The following is an 8,091-nucleotide window of genomic DNA, read 5'->3' as shown; positions in this document are numbered from 1 at the left end:
ATTTACTGTTCTGAATTACATACATGTATAGAGTCTAAGTTTTGTAATGAATCTGGGTGAAACATACTGAAAGGCGTTTAGTGGCTTTCCTCCTACCAGCACAACTATAATTTGTATCTTCATTTCAATATAGTTGAAACATCAAGGGAGTGAGCCTACAAACTCCTTGAGATATTTCAGTATTGTATAATGCTATACTAGGAAAGCTTTGTTTGAGACATGTTTGTATGTGTGTGTAGCAGTCCTGGAACTCACAGTATACCAGGCTGGCCTCAGCCTGCCTCCATCTCCTAAACACGGGGATTAAAAGCTTTGAGCCATCATATCTGGCCTAAAATTTTTTCTTTAATATAAACAAAGTTTATACATATTTGATTGCTTAGAATTTAAATTTAAATTCTGACTTTGTTTTTCATATATTTGAATAGTCTGGCTTCAAAGCCAGAGCTTTCCTCCTACCTCAGCCTCCCATGAATTAAGGTCTAATCCCAGACAAATTACAGCTTTTTCCATAGTTGGTACATTTATCTTAAAATAGGGTTTTTGTTGCTTTATTGTTGGCATTTTTAAGACAAGGTCCCACTTTGCAGTCCAGGCAGTCTTGGGACTCAGTATGTACCTCAGCTGGACTAGAACCAATGAAGATCTTTTTGTCTCAGTCAAGTACTGTGATTACAGGCAAGAGTCAGTGCACCTAGCACCGTCCCACATTTTTTTACTGTTATTTATTTATCTTTTGTTTTTACAGTTCTAGGGAGGGAAACCAGGCCTTGTATATGGTAAGCAAGCACTCTCCTACTGATTGTATCACAAACCCTCTTTTTATCTTCTGTTTTGAATCTGGGTCTCACTAGTTGTCCAGAATGACCTTGAGTTTTGGATTCTCTAGCCTCAGGTTCCGTAGTAGCTAGGACTGCAAGTCTGGGCTATACTTTCATCTGAAATGCTTTTTCAAAAATAACTTAAGTACTAGAAATATTCTTGGAGACTATATTTTTGTAAACTTCTATATAAATACAAATAACTGATATTATTTTCTTATAACCTTAAAAGCTGGATAGTTACATTTTTTTTCCCCCTTAGGACAGTATTATGTTTTTTTAAAACAGACTTGTCCAGCCTGCTTACTCATTTGCAGGCAAATTAATGGAGCAGAGTTGTGAATTCCAATAGTTTTTAGCCATTCTGTACTAAATATTAATTATTGGGTTTTTACATGGCAGTTAAATTACATCATAACAGTCTGAAATTCTGTCATATTTAAAGTTGTTGATTACTTTAAAGATTTAACACATAACAGGAAGTATTGCTGACAAACATCTTTGTGTAAGGCTAAAGTTTCAGAAAAAGAGTCACCTGACTGTTCTGTGTAGGCATTAAGTCCCCTCAAAAATATTCAAGGAGTGACTTAAGCCATAAAAATAGGACCAACTCACAGTGCAGATGAAACCTTTCAGTGATGGGCCATGAGTGATGATAGGATTCAAGCAAGCAAAAAAGGGTAGAAGCAAGCATTATCGCTTGATTTAATTTGGGTTAGTAAGTTCCTGTGTTCTTCATGTTTACATAACTTATTTATAACTAATTGTGTCTCCCTAACTATAATCTTAAAATCACTTTAATTACTTAGCTTACAGACTCAACTAAAGTAAGTGTTCAAAAGCCGTTAGAGTCTTTGTTTTGTGGTGCTCACAACCCAGAGCCACGAGGGTGTGTGCTAGACAATGCTGCACTGAGTTGCATCGTCCCCACCCCCCACCTCCAGCTTCTCATTAATAGTGTTTTGTTCAAGGGTGTAAGTCAAACTTTCTAAACTGGGTATAGTTGGTTTTCACTTTAAGGATAGCAATTATAAGTTTAACTAGCATTGTTCTCAGTGGTTTTTAAGCTGACTGAGCCTGGTGTATCTAATGCCTCTTATAAAAGTAGCTGGATTCTTCTACCCATGGCTCTAGACACATACCTGCATGTTTCTAGAGCTACAGCTTCTGCAGTCTTAAAATGAATTTGCTGGTGTATACATGCCATGCTAGATGAGTGGGAATGCAGGTTTTTGTGAATCATTGTTACCCAATTTTGTTTTAAATCACTGCCGTTTGTCAGCAGCCACTTAGTCACAGGCCTGTCTGTTCAAGAAAGTCATATGATTTTAGTAACTGGGTCGTGGGCAAATTTAGATAATGTAAAGCATTAATGTATGTAAAGCAGAGCAGCACCTAGTTTATGGTATGCAATCAGATTTTATCCATTAATAGTAACAGTGTAGCAGCAGCAGGAATGGTAGTGTCATGAATTAAGCGGAACCCCCAAAGATATCCAAATCCTGCTTTAGGAACCCGTCACCGTGTTATCTACTGGGCAAAGGAGCTTTACATAGGTGATTCCTGAAAACAACACAATTTCTCTGCAGGACAGGGAAATTGAACATGCAGAACAGTGAATAGAATTGTGAATGAAATTAATGTCATTTGGCTAGTTGGAAAAACAGCTTGAATTCTAGTCCCTATTATTTTATGAGCTTTAACCAAGTCACCAACCACTCCAGGCTTCAGGATTCTTATCTGTAAAACGAGTAGTACAGACTTCTAAGGTCCTTTCTATGACTCTATGACAATTTAAGAAATAATCAATAGCTTGAATCGTTAATACTAAGACCTTGGCTTTAACCTTATGTCACAAAGAAAGTCATCTGATTCCAGGCTGAAGGACTCCAAAGAACTTCAGAAGAGAGAAAAGAAAAGAAATAAAATTTAAATTCTTCACAGAGCAGACATATCTGCTACCTTAAATTAGAGAATGTTCTTGTCAGTGATGTTACCACAGGAGTTCTAGAATCTCTATTTCCCCTCCCTCCCCCCATTCGTGTCTCTCCCTCCTTTCTCTTCCTGTCCCCAACTTCCACTACCTAGTGCCTATGTCAACCAGTCCCTCTGCCCTATATTATTAAAGGGCTTGTTGTCAGGGGCCAGAAAAAAAGGCCTTCCCAGAAGCCTCAAGAACTCTGAACCAGAAGTTAGCTCAGCCTTCAGTACTGACCCACATTTTAACAGCTGCCTCCTCTGTGATCAGGTTCCTTGGGCACAGAAGACAGGCCTGATATCTGGGGGTTCCTCCTGATTTCTCTCTTGAGGGGTTTCTGCTGCAGGGGGAGACTGAGGTAGGACTCCTGGGCTAGTGTTCAGAACCTTCCATCTGGACTCAGCTTCAGAATCAGTGGACTGAAGGCATTTGGTTTCAGAGGGAGCATGCAAAGCTCTGGTCCCAGGCTCATGACTGGCAGTTTCTGTTGTTCTGCACTCCGTGATCAGGTTGTGCTCTCTGACTCAGTTTCACATGCAGCAGCTCTCAGGGTGTTCCCTTGGCCTTTTCTAATGAGCAGTTCTGCTCCCAGCAGCCTCAGCCACTCTGCCAATTCCCCAAGCTCTGCCCCTGCATGAATTCCCACACCCACTTCAGAAGTAATGGAAATTTTGCCCCAAAGCAAATTAATTCCTCACATCTCCACGAAGATACATATTTAATGCATCTTAAAAATAGAGACTGAGCATCATTTCCATAACTAGTTCAGGTTCTTGATGGCAAATTTTCTTTTAAACAAGACTTTTACATATGCAGATATGCTTTATTTAACATGAGACACGTTTTATTCTCATGATGAGCAGATTATGGGTATTCTTGGCTGATCTCCCCTGGCACAAAATTGTAGGAAACCAGGGTTAGCTCAGAATACAGACTGCTGAAAACACTTGATTTCCATCCTATTACTTACCAGGCTATTGACACAGTGTCCCAACAATTGAGGACTTGTGAGAGCTGGAATGACATTTCTGCTGGCAGAGGTTGGTTTTTAGAACCCAAGGAGGGATTGCAAAGAACTTTCAAGACCCCATTCCCCACCCCCTCTCAGGTCTCTGTCTGGTTGGTCGGGGTAGCCTTTCAAATCTTTGGCAGGATTAGTGATAAATCTTCTAAGGACAGTCATCCTAAGAAAATGTTCTGAAACATTCCTTATATTTGATCTCTACACCGTGCCCTGGCTAAAAATGGTTCATCTAGGGCAGCCTACGAGTGATTATAGCACTGATTAAAGTGTGTTTGTCTACCTATAACATTCACATTCAAGGTAGAACACCCAAAATGAAAGATGTATAATTCCCAGTATGGCAATGCTTTTCCAAAATATTAGCTAAATATGTGCACAAGAATACAAAACAGAAAAGAATATGTAGAATTTCCCTGTAAAGACAAAAGCTGTTACCAATTTCTTAAATACCTGAGCCAATTGGCATTTTCTCACTGTGCCCCAAACAGGCAAACAATGATGACCCTGTATAGACAATTTGAAAGCAGTAAAAGTCTATTTTAGCTCACAGTTTCAGAGATTTGGGCTCAAGATCAGCTTAATTTTTTGCTATAGAGAACTGTAGTGAGGCTGAACATCTTTGTGAAGGAAGGTGTGAAAAATGCAAACTAACTGGCCTCATTGTGATCTGGAAGCAGAGAGGAGAGATAAGGACAGAGGAAGACACCAGGACAAAGTAAACTTCTTAGAGGTAGGTCCCCAGTGGCCCACTTCCTCCAGTCAGGTCCCACCTTCCACAGTTAACACCTTCTTCTCATAATCTAATTATGAATTCACTAATCGATTAAAACGATTAGGTCAAAGCCTTCAAGATCCAGCTACATCCTGAAAGCAGCTGGCAGTCAGGCATCTGACATTTGAGCCTTTTTAGGTGACATTTCATCTCTAGCCCATAAGATCCTTCCAAGGATCACATTGATGAGTATATATATATAACTTTCAGAGATGATGGGATATTAAATACACCGTTTGTATTCCTTGCTTTTTTTCATTGACAGTTTATCTTAGAGTGCAACTTCATTCTCCTTAATGACTGTGAAGTGTTCTGTTGTATGAATGCTTCATGATTTACTTCTCATTAGTGAACTTTCAAGTTGTTGCTAGTGCTGTCAACCACAAACTGTGCTGAGGTATCTTCTTGAGCATGTTCTATATTGACAGAACAAGTTCCTAGAAGTGGGATTGTTAAGGCAAAGGATAAAGCATTCTAAATTTGGGTACACACTATGTCACTTATCTTAGAGATTGAATCAATGTGTCAGCATCCCTCCAGATACCTCCCTTTCACAAAAGTAAAAAAGAGAGGACAATGGCCTCTTAAACGATCTCTCCTTGAGTGTGTGTGTGTGTGTGTGTGTGTGTGTGTGTGTGTGTGTGTGGAGTTGCTTTTAAAACAGAGATGTATAAACTGGACGTAGTAACACACTCCTTTTTAATCCCAGTACTCAGGATGCAGAGGCAGGCAGTCCTCTGTGAGTTTGAGGCTAACCTGGTCTACCTAGTGAGAACTAGGCCAGCCAGAGCTATAAAGTAAGACTCTGTCTCAAAAATAAACAAAGTAGAGAAGTGCAACAGACTGTGAGAATGTATAATAGTGCCATCAAGCTGACTCAGATGACCCCTCCACACGTATTTGGGAGCCACTGGGGAACCAACCACTTCACGGTCTCACGTCTGCTAAGCCAGTGTTCTACTACTGAGCTGCAACTCACCAGGTCCTCTGAGTTATTTTAGCATTGCTTGCTATCAGAAGTTCCTTTGTTTCTTATTTTCATTTTCTTTCCCTACCTGCACATCAACTAGAAGGTAAACCTGGGAGATGAGAAAGGGTAGGCATCTGTATTTTCCACCTAGTACCTGGTAGTAATTGGCATTCAATAAATGTGCCTTGGTGGAAACAGTTGGCTCAGAGTACTTATTGTGCCTTTGGTACCCAAGGACATGACTTTGCTCGGGAATACTGCAGATCTCTCCAAGACATGTACAAAGCGTAGGGCCCAGAGGAGTTTCTGGCGTACTCTGCTAACAGTCTACAGGCTTTGGATAGAAAATTAAGATTTACATCAACTTTAAGGGAAACAGATAGGGCTGGAAGACACGATCCAGTCCTTTGATTTTGGCCTAAAAGACAAGTTGCATTATCCTGGGCTGTGAGCAAACTCTAGGTCCAAGTGAAGTATAGATTACCATTTGTAAGACAGTGGAAAGAACATTTGTTTAATGAGCTCTAAAGCAGAGGCTTTTGACTTTGGTCTAGAGTGCTGTGTTGAGGAAGCTCTCTCAGGAAAAATCCAAAGTGATTCACTGAACACAGGTAGTAACAAATGAGTGTTTGTTGAAGGGGTGTTCCTGAATCCTAAGGGTTATTCAGCTGGGTCCTGGGTGTGGCTGACAGGTTTGGCTAGGCCTAATTAATTGGACTCAGCCATGTGGGAAACTTCAGTAATGACTGTTGGTATTAACATTTGTACCACCCATTCACTGGCCTGGCACCAGGAAGACACGACAGTATCATTTGAGTATTCCAGGCGTTATACATATCCTGAGAGACACAGGGGACAGGAACTAACTTTTCCCTATGGAAAATATTTCTCAATCTTAATTAATTAAATATATGAAGGAACTTCCTTTTCATTGCCAGAGAACATGTTTCTCTGTTCACTTCTTATGTAGAAATTAGATGTAGACTTTTATCCGTGAGTGCCATGCCTTAAGGTCATTTATCGCCATGAGGGTCCTTTGCCTGGTTCTTTAACAGAGATAATAGTGTTCTCTCAAGGTTATGTAACGCAGTGTTACAGAGCAGCTCTGGAGGCTGAGTAGCAGCCACACCAGCTCGGTGGCTGTTTCCAATCCCCGCTATTGAGAGATTCTGAAGTCAGTCTCACGTTTGAAGATCAAGGAAAGAGCAGCCAGCAAAGGGCTGTCTCCATGATGACAGCCTCATCTGTCAGCGCTCGGCTCCTTCCTGGTTGGACATACATTCTCAAGCATACAATGATGGGAATTTCTTAGTGGCCTTTGCCATCTTTAACCTCAGCAACCCAGGGACCCGTGTGAACTGCCTCCAAGAGAATGTAGTGGCACTGTGTGATCTTGTGTGGGACAGACATGAGGCAGCTGGCTCTAAAGGATTTCTCTGGGTCTATCAATGATATTTAGTAGGCCCGGGCTCTTTGGCTAGAAACGCGTCAATATTAACAGTGAGAAAGGATCGGGCCTTCTTCAGAAGAGTAATACAGAATTCTAGATCCTCCAGACCTCAGCACTTGAGCGAGTATCTTCTCCAAACTTGGAAAGAAAATACAACGTAGAGATGGGGTATACTCTACAGGCAGCATGTGATTTCTAAAACTGAGCCGGAGGGTTCCAGATACTTTTCTAACATACTTTTCAGACATTTTATAACATATATCTCAATGCAAAAAGGGACTGTGTACTTGTGGTTACACAATGTACTAGATACTGAAAAGAAGCAATACTGGAATTCTGTCCCACTTAAGATCTCCCAACACATTTCCTTATAGATTTTCAAGCATGTGGCTGGGTGTGGTGGCCCCTGCTTGTCACTGCATTCTTGGAACCTGAGGAAGGAGGCTAACTGTGAGTTTCAGGCCAGCGTGGCCTCTAGGGTAAAACTCTCATTTCCCCCAGAGAAAACAGAGTAAAACTGTACTTTTAAATGATTTAGAAAGTCATCTCTTTGCCTTTAGTTTTCTGCTTGGGAAATAAGAAGTGTCTTCCTAAGTAACGTAATTAGTGCAGGGAGAAAGACCAAGGGAGCACAGACTGCCAGGTGGGATGGGCATGCTGTGATGAGTTCCAGAGGAGCTACCAAGACCATTTCCATGACCAGACCCCTCTGCCTAGGAGAGCTGTCTCACAAGCCTCATTTTGCCGAGCCTGACTTCGAGGCGTAACAATGTCAGTTCTTAGATGGACTGCTCACAGGAATCGCTTGGGCTGTAAGTGCACAGATAGGGACATGGCTGTTCCTCTATGTAACCGTTCTGCCTAGGACCAGTGGACAGCCTTGTGGCTGTAGCTATCTGCTACCCCTGAAGTGAAGGTGCATTTAAAAAGCTACTGTAAGGTCATGAGGAGGTCTGATGCTTTCTTCTGTCCGAGCTGGATCTAAGCAGCCGGCTTCTATGTCCTTATGTGTGGCTCCAGTCCTTATGTATAGCACATAGAGATCATTCTAGAAGCAGTCATCTGTGCTCTCTTCA

Source organism: Mus caroli, unplaced genomic scaffold (genome assembly GCF_978045245.1).
Source record: "Mus caroli unplaced genomic scaffold, Mus_caroli_1 scaffold_3, whole genome shotgun sequence".
NCBI lineage: Eukaryota > Metazoa > Chordata > Mammalia > Rodentia > Muridae > Mus > Mus caroli.
This window is presented reverse-complemented; position numbering follows the sequence as displayed.